Source organism: Balaenoptera borealis (assembly GCF_965194805.1).
Source record: "Balaenoptera borealis genome assembly, chromosome: 18".
Taxonomy (NCBI): domain Eukaryota; kingdom Metazoa; phylum Chordata; class Mammalia; order Artiodactyla; family Balaenopteridae; genus Balaenoptera; species Balaenoptera borealis.
This window is the reverse complement of record NC_138877.1, coordinates 71,526,446-71,554,054: the sequence shown is the minus strand read 5'-3', so window position 1 is coordinate 71,554,054 and position 27,609 is coordinate 71,526,446. Positions and strand designations below refer to the sequence as shown.

At 39.4% G+C, this 27,609-nt stretch overlaps 1 long non-coding RNA gene across 1 annotated transcript in view; it reads right to left on the bottom strand.

The window, feature by feature from the left end:
- Window positions 1–1,155: 1,155 nt before the first annotated feature.
- The window catches only part of LOC309616032, a 72,107-nt gene continuing 45,653 nt past the window's right edge, over window positions 1,156–27,609 (bottom strand). The window contains exon 5 of the long non-coding RNA XR_014237218.1: window positions 1,156–5,546. This is a non-coding gene — a long non-coding RNA (uncharacterized lncRNA). The remainder of the gene's footprint in view (window positions 5,547–27,609) is intronic.

Here is a 27,609-nt window from a genome sequence, read left to right as displayed (position 1 = left end):
GTACGGGCAGGTATGCTCTGGGAGGAAAAGAAGACAGAGGCCTGGGAACAGGGTGCATAAGAAGTCATACGATGTCCTCTACGCCATACTTATAAGTTGGACAGGGTTGCACTGAGCGTTTGAGATTTTATGAAGTAAGATATGCAAACAGTGTAGAGTGAGGGGATTGGTCTGAACCCCTGTGTGAGTCACATAAGACAGGCTGCCATGCGGAAGACAGAGGCTGGTTGAATTAAAACCACTTCAGTGAGGCGTCACCTCACACCAGTCAGAAAGGCCATCGTGAAAAAGTCTACAAACAGTAAATGCTGGAGAGGGTGTGGAGAAAAGGGAACCCTCTTGCACTGTTGGTGGGAATGTAAATTGGTGCAGCCACTATGGAGAACAGTATGGAGGTTTCTAAAAATCCCAAAAATATAGTTACCATATGATCTAGCAATCCCACTCCTGGGCATATATCTGGAGAAAACTATAATACATGCACCTCAATGTTCACTGCAGCTCTCTTTACAATAGCCAAGACATGGGAGCAACCTAAATGTCCATCAACAGATGAATGGATAAAGAAGATGTGGCACATATATACAATGGAATATTACTCAGCCATAAAAAGAAATGAAATGGAGGTATTTGTAATGAGGTGGATGGAGTTAGAGTCTGTCATACAGAGTGAAGTAAGTCAGAAAGAGAAAAACAAATACAGTATGCTAACACATATATACGGAATCTAAGGGAAAAAAAAGCCATGAAGAACCTAGTGGCAAGACGGGAATAAAGACACAGACCTACTAGAGAATGGACTTGAGGATATGGGGAGGGGGTGGGGTGAGATGTGACAGGGTGAGAGAGTGTCATGGACATATATACACTACCAAATGTAAAATAGATAGCTAGTGGGAAGCAGCCGCATAGCACAGGGAGATCAGCTCGGTGCTTTGTGACCACCTAGAGGGGTGGGATGGGGAGGGTGGGAGGGAGGGAGATGCAAGAGGGAAGAGATATGGGAACATATTGTATATGTATAACTGATTAACTTTGTTATAAAGCAGAAGCTAACACACCATTGTAAGGCAATTATACTTCAATAAAGATGTTTAAAAAAAAGATAAAAAATAAAAAATGCTAGAATATAAAAAAATAATAATAATAATAATAATAATAATGAAATAATGTCATTTACAGTGACAGAGATGGACCTAGAGATTATCATACTAAGCCAAGTAAGCCAGACAGAGAAAGACAAGTATCATATGATATCACTTATATGTGGAATCTAAAAATATAATACAAGTGAACTTATATACAAAACAGAAATAGATTCACAGACATAGAAAATACACTTATGGTTGCCAAAGGGAAGGGGTGGGTGATAAACTAGGAGTTTGGGATGAACACATACACACTACTATATATAAAATAGATAACCAACAAGGACCTACTGTATAGCACAGGGAACTATATTCAATATCTTTTAGAACCTATAAAGGAAAAGAATCTGAAAATGAATATATGTGTGTATGTGTATATAACTGAAGCACTTTACTGTACACCTGAAACTAACACAACATTGTAAATTAACTATACTTCAATTTTAAAAATAGGTAAAAATAAAAGAGAATGACAGGAAATATTGGAAGATAAAAAGACAGAAAGGAAAACACTTCAGTGGCTGCCCAGCCGCCAGATGGAAGGTTCGCAATCCCTCTGTCAATCGAGGGCAAGGTTGGGATCCTTAGGTTGCTGGTTTATAGGTTCTCAAAATAAAGCTATTTGCATGGTTGGAGGAGCAGTTTCTTCCAAGAAGAAGGCTGAAAGGGGGAAGTTTCTGAAAAGGTAGAATTCACCTGAATCTATTGATTAATCTAGATAGAGAACTAGAAATTGCAGCATCGTGAGCCTATGAGTATCATATGAAAAGCTTCTTCCTAGATTCTTGATTTAAATATGGTACTTTTGGACCTTCTTCCTAGCTCTCTGAGACCCTGCAGGCTTAAACGCTAACAATTATGTGCAGGACAACTGATGACATCAGAAACCTTAGGGCCTGGGCTTCATCTGCCTCATGCTGCCATGCCCTTAAAGAGCCAAACCCAACAGCAAATTTAATAAATCCCACACATTGTAGTATGTAGTCCAAGTCTAGTGTGTCCCACTGGTGGATTTTGTTTTATCACGCTTTAAGCAGTCTCTCTGGAACTCTCTGAGTAACTATGCTTTTTTATTCTTTTTATTTTTAACAAATTCATGTTCACTGATCCATAGATGTTGTGATACCATCATAAATCCTTACAATACCAGGAGTGCCTTCAGAGATTTTATTTTTGGTTGCTCCCAGTATTCTCATCTACTTTGATGTGAAGCAAAGCCTTTACACAAAATTCAAAGGGCTACAACATTGAAAGGATTACAATGGCAAAATGTCAACAATTTTGCACAATGAACTGAGAACTGTTTCTGAAAACTGCTCTCTTTATCAAAGGAGCATACACGTCTAGTTATTCGGAATCTGTGCCAATCTTCTTGCAATGATGTCCTTAAGAGCGTGTAAAGGGCTTTTTGTTCCATTACAATGACTGAAACAATATTAAAATAAAGTTGGAAATAACATTTCAATAAGTGAACTAAAAATGAAGGAGAGTGGCACCTAATTCATCATTTTTCCAAATTTATTTACCTGGATGTTCATTTGGATCAAACCACCAGAAAATGCCATATTGTCCCAGAGATACCCTTAAAAAATACACTAAACTAAAAATGGCTGCTTCAGAAATGTTTATATATATAATTTTTATTTTTGTCATATAATCTTTTCAATAGCTGTAAAATTGTTACTTACTTTGGAGAATTCCTTAGTTTTCATCAAATGTGCATGAATGTCACTTCTTATAATCATTGATCTCAATTTTTTTTAAAAAATGAGTTCTAAGAAATGCATATAAGTATGCCTTGGGAATCCAGTTTTCATTTCAGCTGACCAGACAAAACCTATGAAAAATTTAATGCTTGTGAAATCTAAAAAAATTCTGATTTTAAACAGGAAAATTATATCTACCCTATAATATACATTCAATAAATTTGAATATCATGTATTTAATATTCTATTTCAAATTTGCATATGATCCACGTAATTAACAAAAGACCAACAATAGTTGGTCTAAAAACCACCTAAAAACACTTCAAATCTACCATATACTTTTATATAGAACTATTACTATATTATTTAAATATTAATTTTCACACAAATAAGTTCATATAAAAACACCTTAGGTCTGCAGGCTAATGGGTAAAAAGGTCTGCAGGCTAATAGGTAAAAAGTCAAAATTACAAAATACTAATTTCTATTTAGTACTGGTCTGAAGTTCTTGATTTTTCCAAAAAGCAAAAGGAGAAAAAGTAAAGGAGGGAGAAAACCAAAATTCCAGAAGCACCCACCACGTTCCAGGCCTTTATGGATGGTCCTATACTTGGTCCTTTATATCAAGTTATTTCATTGCAAGAATAATTGCATGGGATAGACTCTTACACATGAGAATAATCTAGGCATACGTATCACTTTAACTTACCCTATTTCTGACAGCTAAACTTGTAGTAAATACAATTTGGTTTTCCCCAGTGTCATGCCTTTTTGGTAATCTCACAATTTTCCAAAGACCTATAGGAAACAAACCTATTTAGTTTTATTTACTCCATCATTTTCAAATTCATTTGACCACAGAACCCTTTCATTTTCCTACAATTAGATGTTAAAGGAACAATGAACTATACCAGTCTTTCTGGTGTGGGTAAATTGAACGTATTACTGGAAAATACAAACCATACAATTTGTCAAGGACACTCAGAACAAGCCCCTAGGAAGGGACCTTGATCTAGTATAATGCTGCATTTCACCTCTTGGCTTTTTAATGTTCTCAGACTCTCAACTTGTTTCAAACAATTCCCTATAACTTGTTATGGCTTAATTGGCTACCCTCTCTAGAAATGTTTTCAAATTAAGGAGGGCAATGGTGAGAATTCCCTCCTTCAACGCAAAGGTAAGATCTGCCGGAGGAGTTACAGGGCTCCTTTGGAGTAGCTAAGCTTTTCAGGTGCACCTCAAAACCCAGCACCCCCAAGATTACCTGATCAGCGTATCTTGGGTCTTGGGCACCTACATGACCCAACTGCATCTTTTTTTTTTTTATATTGATTTTCATCTTTATTTATTTTTTTTAACATCTTTATTGGAGTATAATTGCTTTACAATGGTGTGTTCGTTTCTGCTTTATAACAAAGTGAATCAGCTATACATATACATATATCCCCAATTACATCTTCATTCCCTCTTTAGAAAATGTGAATAACAAGATGCCACTTTCCACAGATGTATAGAAATGCTTAACAATTGAGTGAACCGTTTTTAACACAATTTGAGCTGCGCATACAAAGATGTAGAAGAAAAGGTCTAAAAATGTAAGGTACTCCTATCTGGTAAAGTCATTGATTTCGGTTAAAGTATACGTTTCCATTTAAAAAGAAGATAGCATCAACAGTGAAATGTGCAACTTAGTAAATCCAAAACCCATTCTATGAAAATGACTTTTTTTATTAAATCAGGAAGAAACTAAAAATGTTTTTGACTATGAGTTCACTGAAGTATGACATGGTTACCGTAATTTCCACATTTAAACATGAAATAAATGCATGATTTTGGTTTGTCGAAGTGAATATTAGGAAGCCAGAGCAATTTAAATTGAGATAATCTCCCATTTTCCTGTTATTGCATTGTCACAAAAAGGTCAGCAGAATAAACAAGAATATGTTAACAGAATTTCAACTCTGATTTTGTCACAAAGCCGTGTATTAGTCGGGTGTTTTCCTCTGCATTATTCTGTGTGAAATACTGTGTTAAAATGTGACTTTGAAAAATTCAAGTCAAAGTTTTCAGTAACTGCAGGCATTCACAGCTCTCCAAATATTTACTTACTTTGCCAAATTAAAAACATGCTGTTTTTCTAAAATAATTCAGTTACTCTAATACTTCTATTATGGGCCCAACCTCTGCTAAAGACACTGTAGAAGAACACACACACACAAAGTGTACATACCATGGTCCCTGCCCTCACAGAACTTACAATTCAATTATGAATTAAAATAACAAGAATAGTAATGGTTGAACACATCACTACAGCGTAGATCCTTGATGTTCATGACAAAGGCATTCATCTGGAGAGCCTCATGGATCCTAAAATATCAGGCTCTCCCTAAAGCCCTCCTGTGTTACAGAGATGGAGTAACACACCAGCTAAGTGACTCTGAGAAGTGAAACAGAAAGAGGAGAAATGATGAACGGTACCTTCATGAATGCCCAAGTCTACTTCAAATCACTTGTAAAATTGTGTGATGCTGGCAGTAATGCTAATATAATTCAGAAAGTATGGATATGTACAATGATGTATTCACAACAAATATTATTGCACACTTACTATGTATCTGGCAACTGTTCTTAGCATTGGAGATATAGCAGTGAATACAGGATACAAAGGCTATTCTCTCACGAAGCTGACATTCTAGTGGGAGAAGACAGAGAGTAAATCAATAAATACTGAATTTGTCAGGTTATGTTGTGAGTGCCGGGGGCAGAGGCACTGCTGGAAATGGGGATTGGTTGCTCTTTATATGGAATGGTCAGGAAATACCTCTTTGTGACTTTGATATTTGAGTAGAGAACTAAAGATGTCAAAGGGAAGACCTTGCCAAGAGAAGAGGAAAGCACATGCAAAGGCCCTGAGGTGACAGTGCTGTTAGCAAATTTGAGGAATAGCAGGAGTGAAGTGCAAAGGGCAGAGGTGGGAAATGAGGTTAGAAAGAGACAAGTACATGGGGTAAGGGCAGCAAGAGCCAACTGTGCTGGGCCTCAATCAAACATGGGCTGGAGTCTTACTTGAAAGTGTCATGACATGGGATACCTTTGTACAGATACTGAAGGATAAATGAGATTTATCTAACTTGAAGGAAAGGAAATTTGAGATTCATGCTTATGTCTGTTTGCTCTTTATTTTTAGATCTTTCTGGTACTTCTGAGAACATTAAAAGAAAGACCAATGCTTGTGCTCAGACTTTTATTCAAAATGAATCATCCATTCCTGGCCATTTTTTTCCCACCAGAACATCTTGGAGCCCACTGAATTCATATGGCCAGTTCACTGGCTTTCTAACTTTCTTCACTTTATTCAAATCTCTCAAAAAATGAGAATGTATAGTAAAACGAGTCACATATGGCTCCACGTGAAAGGAAAACTTCTCAAAAACTATTTAAACATCTGATTAAATTTTTTAAAATCCATTGTGGCCTCGGTCGGCTACCAGCTTATAGTAGCAGAAACTTTAAGAATGTAAGAAGGTGAATTTTCATACACCTGTCTGATAAAGGCATTCAAGCGTGGTTTGGAAAAAAAGGTGAGAACTAATCAAGCAAGGTGATCTCACCCTAAATATACATTAATTTATGAAATGTTAACAGCATGGGAATTAACCTATGAAATAGCTGCTCACTTTATTAAGCAAGGAGGACCGAAATGTGCTACTCTCATTATAACAAAAAAATGAAATACATCATACTGCAAGGCAACTAGGCAATGACTGAAATGGGTTTTATAAGGACAACATGCCTACTGAATGGCCCAGCCCATTTCAAGTTCAAGAGACTAAATCAAGAACTAAATTTCAAACTGATTTCTTGAGCCTTCATAAGCATATATGGAAAATTGATTTCTCTTTCTACTCTTCAATTTTCTCAGCTATTCATTGAGGAAAATTCCATTTCACTACTTCCCAAGGGGTATGTTTTGGAGTTGTTCATGTCTGCGACTGCTAAATATTATGGTTTTCTCTGCTGTGTCTATAACCTCAAAACAGTTATTTGCAAATTCCAAGGCACACACACACACACACACACACACACACACAAAATCCATGCATCCTAGTTTCATTTATTAGAAATCTCCTAAAAGTTCATTGGAGTGCATAGCCCAGTATCCTGAATATCATTTTGTAAGGTCTGGGATTCCTCATGGATTTTTCTGTTGAATTTATACAAATGAAAAAAAAAATCTGAGCAGTCATTTGGGAATGGGAGTTTAAAAATTCTGCAACCTTCATAAAGCCTTTCTCAATCAGGTACATAAAAGTGATGTCTCCCTTCTTTGAAATCTTCTAGCAGTTATGGCCTGTATTAGTCATTTGTCAATTTATTTTATACTTCTCTTTGATAGTTCTTCTAGTCTTTGTATTTAAGTATTATTTTTAATATTTTATTGTTACATTTCTCGATACTTAGGACTTATTTAACCAGATTTTTAACCTTTACAAGATTAAAGACTAAAACTGTAACATCTATGCAATCCCTTGCCCACCTAGGCATTTCCAGATAGGAAATATCTGGAATACAGCAGCTATGCCTTCCAACAATAAGTTGATTAGATTTTTGATTTCAGATACATTGTTGGAAAAAAGTCCACAGCTGACACAGCTGCTGATACTAAAGCAACTACATCTTCCAAAAATATTCACAAGAGCCTGAATAAGTCAACCTATAAGGATAATCACAATTTTTACACAATTGAAGATATAAAAGCTGTACATTGAGGAGGATTCTGGAAAATAGCAGAGTAGGAACCACCTGGAATCTATCTCCCCACCTAGACAACAATTGCACCAGCAGAACCTATCTACTATAACTATTTTAGAACTCTGAAGGCTTGAAACTTCCAGGGGGAAGCAATTAAAGACATCCAAATTGGAAAGGAAAAAATAAAATTATCTCTATGTGCAGATGATGTGATTTTATATAGGGAAAACCCTAAAGATTCCACAAAAAAAACCTGTTAGAACTAGTTCAGCAAAGTAGCAGCATGCAAAGTTAACATGCAAAAATCACTTGCATGTCTGAACACTAACAATGAAAAATATGAAAAGGAAATCATAAAAACAGTTCAGTTTACTAGAGCATCAAAAATAATAAAATACTTAGGAGTGAACTTAACCAAGGAAGTGAAAGACTTGTGCAATGAAAACTACAAAACAGTGCTTTAAAAAATCAATGAAGACATAAATAAATAGAAGCACATCCCACGTTCATGGATTGGAAGATTCAATATTAAGATGTCAATACTATACTAAGCAATCTACAGATTCAATATAATCCCTATCAAAATTTCAGTCACTTTTTTTTTGCAGAAATAGACACACCTATCTTAAAATTCATATGGAATCTCAAGGGACCATGAATAGCCAAAACAATCTTGAAAAAGAAGAACAAAGCTGGAGGGCTCATACTTCTTGATTTCAAAAGTTACTATAAAGCTACAGTCATCAAAGCAGTGCATTACTGGCATAAAGACAGGTGTATAAAAAAGTGGAATAGAATAGAGAGCCCAGGAATAAACCCTCACATATCTGGTCAAATGATTTTTGACAAGGGTGTCAAGATCATTCAATGGGGAAAGGACAGTATTTTCAATAAACGGTGTTGGGAAAATTGGATATCAACATGCAAAAGAATGAAACTGGACCCTTATCTAACACCACATACAAACATTAACTCAGAATGGATCTAATAGTTAAATATAAGACCTAAAGCTATAAAACTGTTAAAAGAAAATATAAGACAAAAGTAACTAAGAGGATTTTCTTGTTTAATTTTTTTAAAGGAAACTCAGAACATTTAGCCCAACCTTATTAGTTTATTAAACAAACTCCACTGCATGCATTTCTGTGGACCACCTTTACTTGTCTACTTCTGTTCTACTCTTAGTATGTTTCTATTTATGTTTTGTTTTATTACATTGTATGTGTTTATGCAGCTGCAAAACGTTTTAGAAGTTATCTAAATACATGAACAAGGTACATTAGATAATGCTGGGCATTGACAGATTTCCTTAAGGATTACCCAGTTCAATGATTGGGGTTTTTTTTTTCATCAATAAGCAAGAGAAGAAAAGAAGTTAAATGCAAAAAGTCAGTTGATCATATTTTTCACTTTATATTTTTAATTGAAGTATAGTTAATTTACGATGTTGTTTTAGTTTTAGGTGTGTATATATATAAATATATTCTTATGTTGTTCACTTTTGATTGTTGTGTCGTTAAATAGAAAATGTGTAATTCTGGCAGTGGCTTATGAAATAAAATATTTTCCTGCATTAAAGTAAACAGGATCTTACAAAGGCATTGCTGTAGAATAAGGGCATATAACTGCAAAGAATTAAGAAAAGGCTATAATTAATGATTTTCTTTAGCCCTCTCTGTGCAACTCATCCACCATGAATGTCATGGTTTTCTCATTTCACTGCGTTTAACAGGAAACCAAAATTCCTGAAAAAGCTGAGTTCTTCATCTTACCCCTTTCACTTTACGATTCTCTTAACAGCTTGGACAGTACAGTTTTGTTCATGTGGGAATATCCCCCAAGTCACAGAGGTTGAGATTTTGACCCATGCCTCTTACTTCACAGAAGAGATCCCACTGCACCTGGTATACAAATTAATGTTTTTAACGTCCTCACACGCCAGCAAACACATTAACTTTTTAAATTGTGACTGAGTCATTTCTTCGAAACTTTCTCAGAAAAATGCTGATCCTAACAGATTTGCTTTCAAAAAATCTGGATATGATTTCCATAACATTTTGAGGGCAAAATGCCAAACGCTCAGAACTATTAAAGATAAAGAGCAAGCAGACGAACAAAAAATATTATCAGCTATAAAAGTCACCGACTGGGAGAGCTTCACAGTTAACTCTTGCATTTCTTCAGCTATGGACTTATCTGGATCAGCTTCTTCAATAAATTTGATTATTCTTTGATCTTAAAAGGAATCACAGTGTTATTTGAATGGAGAGAAGATTGGTATTTCACTTGTCGTGGAGAAGGAGGTCCTGTGACTTTACTTAAGGCATCACCACCTGTATGTAGTCTCATCAGGGTCTCTATTTCCTTATTTAGGTGATGGGTAAGCTTTGTGGACATTTATTGAGCCATACAGTTATGCTTTGTATGCTTTTGATAATTAAATTATAACCCCCCAAAATTATTAAATGTTTTTAAATAAGTGATCTTGATAGAAATCTTTTAGGTACATACCAACCTGAGAGATGTACTGAATCCTGCATGTTTTGAAATTCATATCAAATTTATTATAGGCAGTAATGATTTAGTGTATGGTTCACTTAGGCATCTTGTTTCCCTTCCTCTCTTTTCTTTAAACTACTTGCTACTTAGTATATCCTCTTCCAGATGGACAAGAGAAGGAAAAATAAGATCAAAGTAACCTAAGGCTTTATACTACCATAATGGGTGTACCAAAAGTCTCTCATTTTTGTAAAGGAGGTAAAATATATTTGCCAGGGAATTCCCTGGCAGTCCAGTGATTAGGACTCCGAGCTTTCACTGCCGAGGGTGCAGGTTCAATCCCTGGTCGGAGAACTAAGATCCTGCAAACCTCACAGCGTGACCAAAAATAAATAAATAAATAAATAAATAATAAAATATACTTGCCAAAGAGAAATTGGGTGATTATCAATGGGATTCCATGATTCATTCTAATGCTCACTCATTTGTATGATACTCAAGAAGTATTCAGAAATAAAATTCTGACACCTGTACAAGATCTATTAATAATTTGTTTCATATTCAGATGTCCCATCAGTTACTCTGGGTTTCCCTTTTCCTACTTTGAATGCTGTACCAAAAAACTTCCCCCCTCCTCGATTTGTTCTTCTTTTTTGGCTCTAGAAAGGATATGGCAGAGCTAATCAGTTCTTACCATGATCTTCACTCATTTTACTTTGATTTTCCAGATTCCACCTCCTAGGGCACATGTCATATGGTCCCACGTGCTTCTCTTTATTCATGGGTTAAGAAATCTACCAGGGGTCAATCTGAGTGACAGTATATATATTTTTCTAACCAAGGAATTCAATCTATGTGGGATTTAGGTCTACTTACAGGAAGTATGCATAAAATGCTATCAGTTGAAGTGTGTGTGTGTGAGAGAGAGAGAGAGAGAGAGACAGAGAGAGGACGGGAGGGAGGGAGTTAAGGAGAGAAGCAGGGACAGAGGGAGACAGAGACAGAGCAAGCATTGGAACCCCGTTTCTTGGATGCTGATCATTTCACACGTCTATTGCACCTACTAAATTCCCATTCAGAAGCTATTGACTTTACAGACCATTCTCACTGATATCCAACAAAAACAAGTTACAAACTATTAAGCCTTTTATGGCGATAAAGCACATTGATATATATTACCTCATGTGATCATTACAACCACCCTTTCATAAATGTAGGCGGACTCTCATTAACCTATCAAAGCCATGGGAAAGAAACTTTTCAGTTAGTGCTTTAAAAAAAAAAAAAGCAGTTACCATGGGAAGCATTGCTTGTAGTACAAAACCAATGGAAATGTCAAAAACTTTGTTTAACTGAAAATGTATAGAGTTGCTGAGAAGCCTGTTTAAATAATTCCTCCTTATATTTTTTAAACTGACTTTTTAAACCTAGCAAATAAAATACAGTTGACCCTTGAACAACATGGGTTTGGATTGCATAGGTCCACTGACACGTGGATTTTTTTTCAGTAGTAAATACTGCAGCACTACACAATCCATGGTTGGTTGAATCCGTGCATGTGGTACCATGGATATGCAGGGGCCACCTATACAATGGACTAACTCTAAGTTATACTCAGATTTTCAACTGCTCACAGAGTTGAATCCCCCGCTTTGTTCAAGGGTCAACTGTAGACTAAAAGGTTCAAATCAAACCAATCATTGGGATTTTCAGAACATCTTCCACAATTAGAAATGTTTTTCTCTTCCTTAAGAACCTATGTTAATAGAGAGATGATAAGGTTGGTCTGAACTATCTAGATTAACCTCACTCACACAATATTCACAGATTATTGATTCCTCCATTTTAGATTATTATTCAAAGCAATAATAAAAAATTCAACTCAATTTTAAGTGGGCAGTTCTTTAAGATGTGAAAGTTCTATTTTAAAATATGACCCTAGCTTTTTCCAGTGTTGTATGATATTTATCAAAAAAGGTGTCATAAACTGCATGAAAATTTAAACTGTGATGAATTACTTATGAGATTAGCAGATATCAAGTATTAATGGACTAAATTAAAGTTATAACTTTGTCAACACAAAGTGCCTTTCACATATGTTATTAATAAAAGAAGCTATTTGGGACTTAATTTTTTTACTAGCTTTCCAGTGTTAGATTGTGAGATCCATATCAGAAATATGATAGATATTCTTAATCAGTGATACTAGAATTCTCATTAGGTACTCATTAAACTCCTGCACCTTAGAATAACCTTGAGAAGTACATTAGACACTAATGAGTATATGCTTTCATTGTATAGTCCTTATTAATGATAATGGAATTTACGTGCCTGCAGTAAGCAAAGACAGTATAGATAAACTATAAAAATAATAGCAGTTAAAACTTCATACCGCAAGACCAAAATAAAATATATATTTGTTGATTTGTTAAAATAAAACTCTCTGCATAAATATGGGATAAAAATTAGTTAAAAGAAAAAACTTCCAGACATTTAAAAATACATAAATGCTTGGAGATAAAAAATGAAAAACTGCCTGGATTTTTCAGAACAAGAATAATTTTTCAAAAACAAAGCAGTAGTTTTGGATTCTGTGAGATGTTAGTCAAGTTTCTCAACTTATTTAATTAGCAATACCCTTGATGAATGGATAAACCACTAATCTCACTACTGCCCTTTCTGATTTTTGTTTATTGTTGTTATAGTTTTTCTTATTTAAAATATGCCCATGCTCAGAAATGCTTTGCTGTGGGGAAAGACATTCTAAAGGTCAAATTAAACCATGAGTCGGAGGTAATAAGAACCTGTCTATTTACTTCCTTTTGATTTTGAACACAAGTTGCTAAATCATTTTCATAAGTTACTATGCAAATTATTTTTCAAGTTGATCTGCAATTGAGATTTCCTAAAACTTCTGATGGTCCTACTCGTGAAATATCGTTGTCTTTCAGGAATTTCTTTTTCCTTGGTACCTAAATTGCTCTAATGTACTTAAATTCCATTTCTTCTTGAATCCTCTTTAGAGATGAGGAAAATAAGGTCACCATCTTGGAAGAGTAGAATCTTAGATCTGAAAGCTGTTGAAAAGATCAGCTACCTGCCATATAGTAGTCATTCTTCTTGCATATCTCTAGCACTGAGAAACTTAGTACTACAGAAGGGAGCTCGCTCCAATTGTTAAAACATTCTTTCTTTTAATTAGCTGAAATCTACTCTGTGGGTAATTTCTGCTCCCAAAACCTAGGTCTGAAAGCCCAGGGGAATAAGTGTTAATTCCTCCTCTACATAACAGACCTCAAATGCAGTAAGGCCTGTTTCTGTGCTGATGTCCCCTTTTTCCCACTGAACATCCACGGCACCCTCGACCATTGCTTATGTAAGATCGGGTTCATTACCCACTGACCTCTGGCAGAGATGTTAGAGAGATGCTCTCCTGCTTCAGTAAGGCACCTAGAATTAATCACAGTTTTCCTGGTGTGGGTTTAGTTGTGCTGAGTGCAGGGAGCTTATTATCTTCTGTGAAAAGGATACCATTCTTCTATTAATGCAACCTAAGATTACATTAGATCTTTTGCCGGCCTCATCACCTTGGGTCACCCTCCATGTCCGTGGTAATAACCAGAAGGGAATTGAGAGGAACTTTTAACAGAGCGTCTAATCTGCCCCCCTGATCCCTTGGTCAAAGAGCAGTGCTTTTATACCTGGCTATCTGGAAACCTATATAAATGGGTCGTTAAAAACATTGTAGTTTTTGAGCCACTAAAAAAGGGGGCAAAAAGATTGTCCAAACACCTCTTCATTCATTCCTGTCCTCACAAATTCAGAGTTTAATATTGAGCCATCGCCTTGTGTCCGGCTGGGACAGACACTGGCATCTCAAGTCCCAGGTTTCTCCAATAATATAAGCAAATCACCAATAACGAACTGCACAGAGTGGTGTGATGACAATTAGTAGCAGTGATGTGAGAGCACAGACCAGAAATACCCAACTCAGCCCAAGTCAGATGAAGCGGGGAGGCGTCACGGAGAATCCTATTCTGACTTCAATCTTAAAGGAAAAGTGAAGGTTTTCATAGATCCCACTCATTAGTGCCTTAGAACAGTGCCTGGGCGCTGAAAAATAAAGGAATGAAGGGAATTCTCCAGCGGTCCAGTGGTTAAGACTCTGCGCTTTCATTGCCGAGGCTCGATCCCTGGTTGGGGAATGAAGACCCCACAAGCCACGCGGTGTGGCAAAAAAAGGAATGAAAATGTAAAATAACACAAATTTAAGCGGTGGATGAGTTAATTAACTGATGGATGGATTGATTAATTAATTAGAAATAAAGAGTACTTCAGGCACTACGTGCCTGTCAGGAAGATGAGAGTCTAAGCTAGTCATTGAGAGGTAAGTAGTTTGGTTAAGTTACAGCTGGTGCTTGTGCAGGTAGAACACGAAATGGGACTAGGGAAGTGGGCAGTGGAGAGAGAAACGCGAGGGGAGTGACTAGACATGCAAGAACCAGCCAGCATCACTCCTGCAAAAGTCCAAGTGGGAAAGAGAGAAGGGAAGAGAGGTGGGGACAGGTCTGAGAGATGCTGAGGACCCGACAGATGTCAGAAGTAAAGGATAGACATCCTAATTCCTTCATTTCTTGCTTGGACTCCTGTAAAGAAGAAGATTGCAATTATCAACCACAGGTAGAGCAGAGTTTGAAAGTGGGGAGGATGACAAATCCAGTTTGATTTGGATTAAATGAAAGGATGAAATAATGCCATTTGCAGCAACATGGATGGACCTAGACATTCTCATTCTAAGTGAAATCAGACAGACAAAGACAAATATCGTATGATATCGCTTATACATGGAATCTAAAAAAAAAGGCTACAAAAGAACTTACTGACAAAATAGAAATAGACTCACAGACATAGAAAACAAATTTATGGTTACCAAAGGGGAAAAGGGGCGATAAATTAAGAGACTGGGATTAGCATATACACACTACTAGATATAAAATACGTAACTAACAAGGACCTACTGTATAGCATGGGAAAATATACTCAATATTTTGTAATAACCTATAAGGAAAAGAATCTGAAAAAGAATACACACACACACATATACTGTGTGTGTGTGTATGTGTGTGTGTGTATAACTGAATCACTGTGCTGTACACCTGAAACTAACACAACATTGTAAGTCAACTATACTTCAATAGAAATAAATAAAATGAAACAAATTAAAGATGGAGTATTCACAAAAGATGTTCCTGAGGAATTGACCATCCACACCCAGTCTCCAGCTGGGGAGAGAGGTCTAAACACAGATATCTGCGTCATCAGAGTCAGAGCTGAAGTCCTTGGTGCGGGTGAGATTGTCCAGGAAAAGTGCATAGTGCAGAGGGAAAAATGCCAACGTCTGCAAGCCAGACTTCAGAAAGTAGTGAGAAAGGTTTCCTCGCTAAGATGGAGGGACTGAATATATGTGTATGTTGAGTAACAAAGCCCAGCTGAGCAGAAGTTGAAAACAGGGAGGACAGAATAATTAATGGATCAAAGCTTCTAGCATTTATCTATAGTTCAGAAAATTTCTCCTATCTTTCAGACTTAAATCATAAAATGAGAACTTTATTCCCAAAGAATACATTTTTCTAAGAAATCAGCTAACAGGTTGTTTTCTGAATTATTAATGATGTTTCCTTTAGTCTCTTTCTCACATTCAGAGTCTCCACTCAGCTACCTCTGATGCTAAAATTCCTCTCCTGAACCTTCTGGAGAAGCTAAGGATGGAAAAGAGGCAGGGTCCAAACATGGGCCTTGAGATGGAGTTGGGGTTTGACTCTCTGTCAGGTAGGAAGCTCTAACCAGTAATATTCAGCTGCTCTGGACCACAGCATCCAGCCTTTACCAGAAGGTACTGATGTCCAACAAGACACCTTGCCTAAGACCTCAGTTATGCAGAACCCAAGGCCGCAGCTCATTGTGGATAGCTGGATGGTTTACCAACCTGCTCCCCACACCCCATGACTTTTTGTGTGGATTCTTCCCTAAAACCCATCTACAAATATTTCTATCTTTATTTCTGTTTCTTAGCATGTTATAGTGAAAAAATAGAAGCCCTGAGGGGCATCCCCTTATCTTACCACCAGCAAAGTCACCAGCCTTCTCCGTATCTGTTCCCTGCCATCCCTCTTTATACCCTGGGCAAGTGCCTCAGATGGCATCACAACCTACCCATCCTTTGTGCTCTGGACCCCACCCTCACTCACTCACCTTCACGATGACTTTGCCCGGCTATTCTCAGAAATTATCCCATCTCTCCCCTCTCTTCTACATTCTTACATTCTCCCTCACTACTAGAGCTTTCCCTTTAAAATACAAATACACTATACAACTCCCACCTGACACTTAACATACAAATAAACACCTTGACAAGCCAAGGTCTACACTCGCCTTTATGGTGTAACCTCAAATGAGTGTGACTATTCCTGCTGCCTCTACTCTCACCTCCCATTTTCTCTACCACTGACGGTGCAATCTGATGTCCAATTTTTCAATAGAATTCCAAGTGGATTTTTATTTTTTCCATAAACTGATCAAATCACGATCGCCAGTGAGCCCCATGTTGGAAGATCCAGTGGTCCCTCTTCAACCGTCATGATATTCGACCTTCCACAAACATCTGATTAAGGCACACTTTCTTCTGTTGGTTTCCACAACCCTTTGAAGTTTCTGACTTACCTTGCCGACTGCCCCTTCTTGCCTTCCATTGTTCATTTCTCCTCCTCCTTGCACGATCTCCACTTTGATGTGTGTTACAAATCCTACACTCAACATCGCAAAATGGAGTTTGTCCTTTACACCCCAAATTCTCTCGATATTCCCCATTTCAGTAAACAGCACCGCCAGCCGTCTGCACAGTTGCTCAAGTGCGCGCGAATCTTCCTTGATGCCTCCCTCTCTTCCCTTCACCCCACACGTGGAATCTGCCAGCAAATCCCTCCAGCTCTACTTCTGCAATATACTTGAACTTCACCACTTCTCCCCATCCCCAATCCCTCCCCCTGGGCCAGCCACCAACCTATCCTGCCTGGCCTTTCCTAATTACCTGATAAGCTCTCTTCTTGTGCTTTTACTTCCTTGTAATTCAGAGTAACCTTTTTTAACCTTTTTCAAACTAAGTCGGTCTCCTGAATAAAACTCTCCAATGTCTTCCCACTTCACAAAGAATAAAATCCAAACTCCATATCAGGGTCTTATATACGGTCCCAGCCTCCTCCCCTACTTCAGTCTAGAATTCTCTCTACTCACCATGCTTCACTTTAGCCACAGGAGCCCTTCGGTTCCTTGAAATTACAAAGCCCGTGCTGACCTCAGGGCCTTTGCATGTATAGTCTCTCTGCCTGGAGCACCCCTCCCTACAGGCTTAACATGGCTGCTGCTTCTGTGCATTCAGGTCTCTCCTGAAAGGTCACCACTATGAACAGTCTTCCCTAATCTAGACTCCTCTGCCCCAGCTGTAAGCTGGGTCTCCATCCCACTATCCTGTTTCCTTCATCTCACTTTTTGCTATCTGAAATTAATCTTCTTTCTTATGCTGTCATCTGTCTCTCTCCACTAGAATATAAATTCAATGAAGCCAGGTATCCTGTCTGTTTGAGTCAATTCTGGGTCTCTCCAGTGCCTGGCATATATGAAGGGCTTCACAAATAATAAATCAATGTTTAATCAGGGATCAATGCTACCTGGCTTTGATTCTGCGATTCCTGCTAAATCAAAATAACATTTGTGGTGATAATAGCTGTTGTCCCTTACATGCTGACAAACTCATGGCCTGGTCGAGGTGTTGGAACACCTCTGATTTAGAAGTGTAAAGACGGACACGGAACCTGAAGGAATGTATTTTGACACAGAGTCCGCCCGGGACGGTGTAAACACCTTAACACATGACCTGTCCCAATGACATTAAATAGTTTTTAGAATTTTAAGCACTGCTGACTATTGTTTTACAGTTAACATCTCCAGGTCCACAAACGGAGGCATAAAAGGCAGCGTGACACTGACTCCAGCAGAAGTTTTAATGGAGTGGCCACGATCATTAGTCCAGTATCCCGACCACTCAAGTTCCCTAAGCTCGGGAGCTGCACGGCTGGTTGTGAGTCCCTCTCCGCCTGTATTCCCACAGTGACTAGAGCTCTTAGATTAGAACACAGGGGATCTAGAGACTGTCGTACAGAGTGAAGTAAGTCAGAAAGAGAAAAACAAATATCCTATATTAACGCAAATATGTGAAATCTAGAAAAATGGTACAGATGAACCGGTTGGCAGGGCAGAAATAGAGACACAGATGTAGAGAACAAACGTATGGACACCAAGGGGAGAAAGCGGCAGGGGTGGTGGTGGTGGTGGGATGAATTGGGAGATTGGGATTGACATGTATACACTAATATGTATGAAATGGATAACTACTAAGAACCTGCTGTATAAAAAAATAAATAAAATTAAATTAAAAAACAACAACACACGGGCCTACGCTTGTCTTAGGGGAGCGAGTTGCAGAGAGCCAGGAGGGGTGTTGACAAGGCTTTGGGAGATGCTGGGAGCTGTACAGAGGAAAGGAACAGGTGAGAACTACTCAGTCCTCCTGCAAGAAAAGAAAGGAAGCATGGGGATCCAATTGGGACCTAACAAGCGATAAAAACTAGATTTGCAGCCACAGGACCATGGTGCCTCCACGCTGCCTCCTCAGTGCTAACGGCTATGCGGGGTCAGAGCATCTCAGGATGAGGCTGCCCGCTCCTTGGCCTTGAACCTCAGAGTTAACATGATTTTTCGGAACTCAGCTTTCTCATCCGTAAACAGGCATTCCAGGTCACTATTTTCTCACGAGGGTGCTGGAAGAATTAAATACTACTAATAAGTAAGGATTTAGTAGATGACGGCTGTTATTATTGTTACACAAAAGAGCTTTGGTGTCTGATTTCTCCAGCTCTTCTGCTTCCATTTTTGCTGTTGGAGCATCACTTCTCAGCAGATCTGCTTTGGGAAGCCCTTCTCTTCCATCAGACTCAACAGTTCTTATCTATATAGGGCCTGGTACGTCTTAAGATTGAAAATAAATGTATGGTTTTTCATTTACTCTCTATCTTCTCCGTTATGCTGTAAGCTCCGGGAAAGCAGATGAAGTCTGTCCTGTTCACCCCACACCCTCACAGGCTCGCTTTGGCTTCAAGCCAACTTCCATTTGTCTCCTGACTCAATGAATATTTGTTGAAGGTTGTTGAGTGAATGGCTAGAAATCTGGTCATCAGACCCATCATCCTAGTGATAAGTGAAGATGTGAGTGAAAGTCAGGGGTTCCTTTATGAGGACCGTGCAGAAGCTTTAGTATGTGAACTTTTAAATAACCTCTCTCAGAAGCTTCTCGTCCTACTTCTGAGTGATTCAGTAGAAAGAGCTTCGAGGAACACTGACTGGGGAGGGGCCATTTCCCAACCTCTGTGACCTTGTGCCAGCCGACCACGCTGGGCTTTAACTCCTTCATCTATACAATGGAAATAACGAAAGCAAACCCACAGGAATGCTGTCAAGTCTAAGTGTGATATAGAAACAATTTCAGTTTTATTTTTAAGTGAGAGGAATCATTTTTAAAACAAATATGATAGGAAATCCCAAGATACAACAGAACAAGTGGAACTTCATGGAGGAGGGCTGGTACTTGGCATGTCCCCAGGAAACCTCATCAGAGACCAGAGCTCAGTGGCCCACAGTCAAAGCCACTGACACATAGACTGATGGAGAGTCTAATTGGCAAGCAGTGGACGTTCATTCTCTCTTTTCTTGCTTCTCTTCATTCTATTTAGCTGAGGTTGCTTGATAAATAAGTTATAGATCACAGGGCAGGGGAGGGGAGGGATACATGACTTTCCTCCAGTATGAAATTTAAGTTCTCATCTTAGAGTTACAGAAAATAAATTAGCGTCTGCGCTGGCAATTCTCTAAGTTTTAAATTCTTAATATTGCATTAAAACCGAGATTCAGATCCTTAAACCCTAACTGCAGCCATGAAAGAAAGAACACTTGCTCAGTACTGTTTCACATCATCTTAACTAAAGTCATGTGGATAAAACTGAGCTCCACCCAGGGATAAAGCAAGAAGCATTATTTGATAACATCACAAGCGTGTGATTGGTGCAGGGCCATTTCTGGTAAAAGCAACCAGCAAAAAATATTTTCACAGCTACAGGTTGACTATGAAACACACAGGTGATAGTCAATTTTTTGTTGTCGTTTTTAATTTCTCCTCCATTGTAGGAGAGAAGGAGAGGGAGCTGGCTCCTGGCATTATCCGGCAGCTGAACCCAGTCTCGTGACTGGCATCTTTTTCTTCTCACCTCCTCAGACACAGATCACTGAGCTCTGCCAGAGGCTCGTGGGTCTGGCGTAAGCTCACCGGTTCCTGCTGCCATCTCAGCCCGGGAATCTCATCCAGTTCCTTGGCATCTCCCCTTCTTGAGCCGCCCCATCCACTGACTTCCTTGGCCTACAAATAAAACAGTCTGGTTCCACATGCACCCAGGGCACCAGAGATTAACCTTTGCATTTCTTTGTCTTTCAATTTAGCTGATGATGGTCTTTGGTTGGCACTTAATGGTGCTTCTCACTCTGCCAGAGGGCATTGCTTTATGTATTTTTTATACAAAACATCGGCCCATAGAGTCAGCATGGTAGGCGACCTGTACAGCCTGACAAGAGTGTCAGGATGCCTTATTTTTTTTCCCTCTCAGCTCATCAAGAGTGCCCCCAGCACCGCCATACAGAATTGTCCCTCTAGCCCACTGGCAGCTCAACATTTGCGAACAGTTCCTAGGAAGGCAGCAAAATGTTCAGCTAAAATTCTCTCTTATGAGGAGAGAATGCCCAGCCTGAACAAGAGCTCAAAATATAGCCAGGAACTTTGTTGCTGTCTTTCATCCAAGTCTGCTCAGTCCCTGTGAGGAGGCATCCAAGACTGACAACCAACAAATTTACATCATCTTTTGAGTTTCCAAGTCTGAGAAAAGGAAGTGGCAGGAAGCCAAGTTTAGGTAAATCCTAACAATGCTGGTCATCCACAAGTTTAATTTTAAGGGGAAAAAAGAAATAGCAAGTGGTCGTAAATTGTTTCCTGCAGTTGATTTGGACAAAGCACAATAGGATATCATTACTTCAGTCCCTGCAATTCCTTTTATGCCAGCTGAGTACAGACCAGAACAAACCAACCCTTCTCTTAGCAAGGCAGGTCTTAAAGGAACTCAACTGCAGCTTACCGATCCCCCGTCTGCTTTGATCAGGAAAGCTAAGGAGCTGGCCTCCAGTCTCATTCCCACAAGGCTCCTTAGCCTGTCTGATGCAGAGCAATGTTCCCATGGGGTGAACACGTTGCATAAGAGACACAGGGAAAATTGTTCAGTGACAACCAAGGAAGGTTCTATGGCCTCAATCAGCCTCACAGTACGAGGAGACCCACATCACATCAGACACACTGAAAGGCAGTGGTGGCTTATCCCTCTTCCAGTGTGTTTCCTGTGCCCCAGAGTCAATGGACCGGCACGGCCTGGCTCCTTGGCTAGCTTTACCAAGAACACAGAGCAGTGTAGGAGGAGTCATAAAAAGAAGGAAAGGAGATGGAGGGATAAATCAGGAGGAAATGACCTGGGTGACAAAGGCAACAGAAGGAAAGCGTGCCCAGGTCTTGAAGAAAGTGGCTCCTAGGGAGATGGTAAGTCTCCTTCCATATTCAATGCTGCTGGCCTCTGTGCAGGACCCTAGAGGGGGCCTCAGGCAGCCTGGCGACCTCATTTCCCCTCTCAGTTAGTTGAACAGAGGGTATGGCAACTGATCCAAGATGGCGCTACCAGAGTTTCTCCCAGAGGTTTGGAATTTGGAAACAAAAGTGACACATTCACATTCTTTTTGGAGGCCAGGATCTATGGCATGTGGGTATAATAATAGCTAATGGTCACTGTTCTTGGGACTTTAAGGACAGGACTTGTTGGGTCAGGATGAGGGAGCATCTTCCACCCACCAACCGTGGAAGCAGAGAGAGCCACGTGCAGACACCTTAGAAGTGTCTTGGGTCCCAGACCAATTGTCTTCATGGGCAAGCTGGCCAGAGAATTCTCCCACTCTCCCAGATTACTGAAATCTCCTTCTATTTCACAACCAAGTAAAAATCTGCCCCACCATTAAGCATGAAGCAGAAAGCACTGTCCTCCACCTATTCCTACAACAATATTTGTTGAACCAGCACTGTTCCAGGCACTAGTCAAAAACTGAACAATAGCAGCAACAATGCAGCTTCTGTAGAACTACATACTGGTGAGAACTGAGTAAGAATAAAGAAGATGATGTAGAAAGTAAATGATATAACCAGTTATAGTTGAGAGGGAAAAACTATTACAGGACAAGAATCATAAGTGTTGGAAGCAGTATTGAGATCTTAAATGTTGAAATTTTATGTTTCAAAGGACATTTGCTCAAGTGAGAAAGTATTTTGAGAAAGTGAGGAAGGAGCCATGTAGATATGTAGGGGGAAAGCATTCCAGGCAGATGAAGCAGCCAGTGCAAAGGCCCTGGGGTAGAAACAGCAAGGAGGCCAGTGTGGCCATGAAGAATGAGGGTGGGGAGAGTGGTGGAGTCGAGGCCAGAGCGGAAGAGGTACTGATTGTGTAGGGCTTTGTAGGCCATTGTGAGACATTATCTTTTTTTTTTTTTTTTACACACACACACACACTGTATTTTATTTTTACAAGAGATAAATAGACTGACACCAAGCATTGTACATGGATGACCACAACAAAAGCAACAATGATTGCAATTACCAAACATGAAACACACTCATACTATGTGAGACATTATCTTTTGCTCTGAAATAAATCAGGAGCCACTGGAGGTGTTCAGTAGAGGAGTGACATTATCTGACTTACATTTCAACGGGATGGTACCCAATGCTCTGTTGAGAACATTGAAGAGGACCAAGGATGTTAAACAAAGCAGGAAATCACTTGGGAAGCCTCCCAGGATTGATAACAGTGGCTTGGATCAGAGCTGTAGCAGGAAAGCTAGTGAGAGTTGTTTAGCTCTTAGAAATATTTTGAGGGTAGGGAACAAATTACTTCTTGATGTTAATTTATGTTACTATTTTTACATCATCCTCAATACTCTAACCATGCATTTATTCACCTTACCTTATTGAGCATCTACTTTGTGCTCAGCCCTGGGTTAAATTTTTTTAAGCAATGAAATATTTAAAACAAGGATTCTAGACTCTATGGAATTTACAATCTAGTTGTGAGGTAAGAATGACAGCTATTTAAAGAATTATACTACTTGGGGTGGGGAGGAGTGATTATTGTCCTACAAAAATAAAAGATCAGCATGACAAACGGTTCCTGCTTTTGAAGGTGTGAGACTTGCCCAACAGCTATAGGAGACTCCTGAAAAGAACTGCCTCCCAGTCTATGTGCCTATGACACAACCCCCAATGTAAGAGGGAAGAACAAATCTGACTCCATATTGGATCTGTTTCTTTTACTTTAACCTCTGCATTCTATTGCTTTTGCTATAAGTTAAGAATATTGCCTCTAGCCTGAAATATACAGGATAGCCTATTCTCAAGGCTCTGACCTTTAACAGTATTATGCTTTTCCATTCATATAGAGATAAAAAGTTGCAGAACAGAGAATAGCATTTGTCTTGTTGGGGGTTTGCTGGAACATCTCGACCTGACCTACGTGGGTAGATGCAAGAACAAAGGATTCTGACACCAAGAAGTCTGCAACAACCAACCACACCCCAGCCCCTTTTAGTATAAAAGAAATTTGAATTCTAACTCAGGGAAGACAGTTCTTTGGGACACTAGTCCACCATCTTCTCGGTCCGCTGGATTTCCAAATAAAGTCAGTATTCCTTGCTCCAACAACTGGTCTCTCAATTCATTGTCCTGTCGTGCAGCAAGCAGTACAAGCTTGGACTCGGTGACACCAGCATTTATAACATGTTAGATATAACAGTAGCTCATTTAGAGAAGTTGTTAGCTATACTCCAGTATAAAATATAAAGTTTAAAAAAAGTAAAGAAGTTTTTAGATTTGTTTTGTTTTGTTTTGTTTTGTTTTGTTTTGTTTTGCAAAACTGTATTTGAGGAGATTATCCTTTTTGTCATAGAGGCTAAGATAGGAAGCCCAGCACTCCCTTCAGGAATGTAGGACTTTTCCTACAGGTGCTGGGGTGTTGCAGGCAGACAGAACCTCAGGTGTCAGCCCGCTTTGGGAATTGCTTTGGTTAAAGAAGGAACCCAGGCCCCTTCTTCCAACTCAGCACAGCTCTGAAGGGTCATCTCAGCCTCAGAGCTCCCCATAGAGCTGCCTCTTCCTTGCATCTAAGCTCTTCCTATGAGTGACCCAAATCTCCCAGTAGCAAAGCAAGTATATATCTTTTTGTTTTTACTTTGGGACAGGTAAGAAACGTTTCCCATACCCTTTGAATTGAAAGACCCTATCAGAGCCTTCCATTTAGTCTCTTCTTTTCCAGTTTATTTATCCATTCACCTACTGGAGGTCATCTTGGTTGCTTCCAAGTTTTGGCAACTATGAATAAAGCTGCTGTGTACATCAGTGTGTCGTTTGTGTGTGAACATAGTTTTAAATTCTTGATGAACACAGCACACAACACCTGTACATAGCACAATCCAGTGAGCTAGGTAGAGGGAGTTCTGTATTATATTCCTATCAGCTCTAGTTCCAGATTAAATTTTGTCTTTGAACGAACTTCTAGGACTTATTTTGTCAGGAAAAAAATAACTTTAAAACCCCAAATCTTTCCTTTTTGTCTATAGCTGCCAGGAAACATAAAGCTAAATTCAACAATTAGTTATAAATAAGAACACATTTCTACCATCTGGAAACATCTTCTCCCTCTGATCTTATTTTTCAACCCAACTGTGCTTCTTTCCATGATGTTCAATCTTATAAGCCCCTCAAATCCCTTAGGAAGAAAATTGGCAAATAGTCTAGGAAAAGATATTTGCTGCAAGGGTTAATAATTTGTTAGGTATTTCCAGCTGGCTGAACTAGGGTCCAGAGACCACTAATACAGAAAACACTCCTTAACCTCTTCAGCCTGAATAAGCTTTTTGCTTCATCCTTATAGATCGTTCAGAAGAGATGCAAATCTAGCTCCAAAAGCCTTGGACAGTAATGTAGATTTTTACTGAAGTTGTCTTGAGGATACCAAGCAAGGTGAGGTGACACTATAGGGACAGAGCAAAACCTCTATAAACCTTGTCATTAATCTCTCACCCAGGAGTAGTCAGGACTCTGGGGATTACAATTTTTAGTGACTCAAATCAAATTAGCATGAGAAAATACAGGGTTTCTTTTCTCAAAAACCTGGAAACTCCAGGAGTGGATCTGCTCCTATCATGGCAGAATCCAGAGTCTCCAATGGTGTCATTAGGACTCTATGTCTCACTCTGTCCCTTGCCTCATCTTACCTTGGTTTTAGTACAGACAGGCTTTCACCACCTGGTGGCAAGGACGGCCACCAGTGACTGTGGGCTGACACAGTCTTTGCAGCTGTTGATCCCAGAGAAGAGAGCATTCCCTTTCCCAACAGTTCCAGAGAATGTCCAAGGAGCTCAACGACTGGCCCTTTTGGTTTTGTGTGCCCACCTCTATTACGGGGTGAAGATGCATCTACCTAACTCCAGCCACATGAAGCAGGCTCACTATAAGAAACAGGAGTTCTGATCACAGGAGTGGAAAAAGGAGAGGCAAACTGTGCGTGTTACCAGACTCAGGTTCAACTGCTCGTCGTTCAAGAATCCACTACTGAGAGACAAGTGTTGGGTAAAAGGAAGGATAGCTTCATTGAGGAGACCGGCAATCCTGGGGAGAAGGTGGACTCACGTCCCAAAGAACCAACTCCACCTTGCCCATCAGGGGGCAAGAGCTTTTAAAGGGGAGTTTCAGGGGTGTATATGAGGAGGGACAGGGCTACATGCAAAGCAGCACCATCAGCATTGGCAGTCATCTTGAAATTGGTCATATGCACTGGTCTGATCAGTGTCATCTTGATTGTTTTAAGTACAGTTCATTTCCAGGGTCGGTTTCTTCCCATTTCTTTGAGGCCAATTCTCTGAATTATGGCAGTTTATATCATGGCTATAGTCTGGACACCATGTAGTTAAGTTCTTCCACCTGGTGGGAGTTTCAGTATCTACAAACAGCTCAAAGGACATGGCTCAGAACATTATCTATAGCTCTTGAGGAGGAACTAAAGATCCTTGACTTTGCTTAATGGCTAAATTATTATTATTTTGTCTTGCTTGACTATTTCCCTTTGTTTCTGTATTTTCTCTTTTCTCTGATTAAATTTTTTCTTTGGCTAAACTTTTTCTACAGACAAAAGGCAGGCAGAGAAAATGGTGGGGGTGGGTGGTCTGTCCTGGGAGGGCCCCATAGGGTCCCGCACCATTATAGACAGACAACAGCTATAATTACCAAGTTGACCACAGTCCCCAATTTCCCACAAGCCACAGAAGCTCCCCTTATGGTCTTAAAATTCTAGTCTCAACTTCCAATGCTTTGCTCTGATATTGTTTTGGTCACCATCATAATTAGAATTTATTTAGGCAAAAAATCATTTATGGATCCTAAAACTATTGAGTGAAGGTTGATGAGGAATAAGATATTTACAATGTCTCCGAACACCTCCTGGCAAGTTCTATACTAATCACAAATGGGGAAATAGTGACTTCATAATGGAGAAATCTGGCTGAAACCACATGAAGCAGATGATCAAAGTCAGTCACCATCACAGATCGCAGGACACTAGTCTGTCTCACTCAGCAGACTGTGAAATTGTGGAGAACAGGGTCCAAGCCTCCTTCATCTTTGTCCCCCCAGGTTCTTTAACACCACTTAGTAGCAAAGGCTGAGGGAACCAACATCTTTTGGGAGCTAAATATGTCTTCATAGTTCTCTGTCAGGTGGTACTTTTCCCATTTTACACAAGAAGCTAGTGGTCAAAGGGAACAAGGAACTTCTTCAAGGTAATACAACCAGCGATTTCCAGGGTCCAAACTTGGGTCCAGATCTGCCTACCTCCAAAGCCCATGCTTTTTTCACTTTCTCACAAAGCTTTTGGTATGAAATCTAACCATGAAACAATTGAATTCATCACCCGCATGACAGAGATTGATGCATCAGAAGAATCGAGAACAAATGACTTCGTATAGGCAAGGTGGCACAAACTCAAAATCAATGATTGTCCCCTTAGTACACAAAATGAGTGCATTAGGTAAGAAAATAGTGCATTGTGGGGACTGGGTTGAACTGGAGAATGAACGACTCATCCAAACAGGGCAGCTGCCTTTAGGTCCAATCCGCTGCCGGCATGTGCAGATAAAAACCCTGCGTTGCCAGCTCTTCTGATATTTCATGGGGAGGAAGAGGTCTGAATGCGTGTGAAACCTTCCAGTTT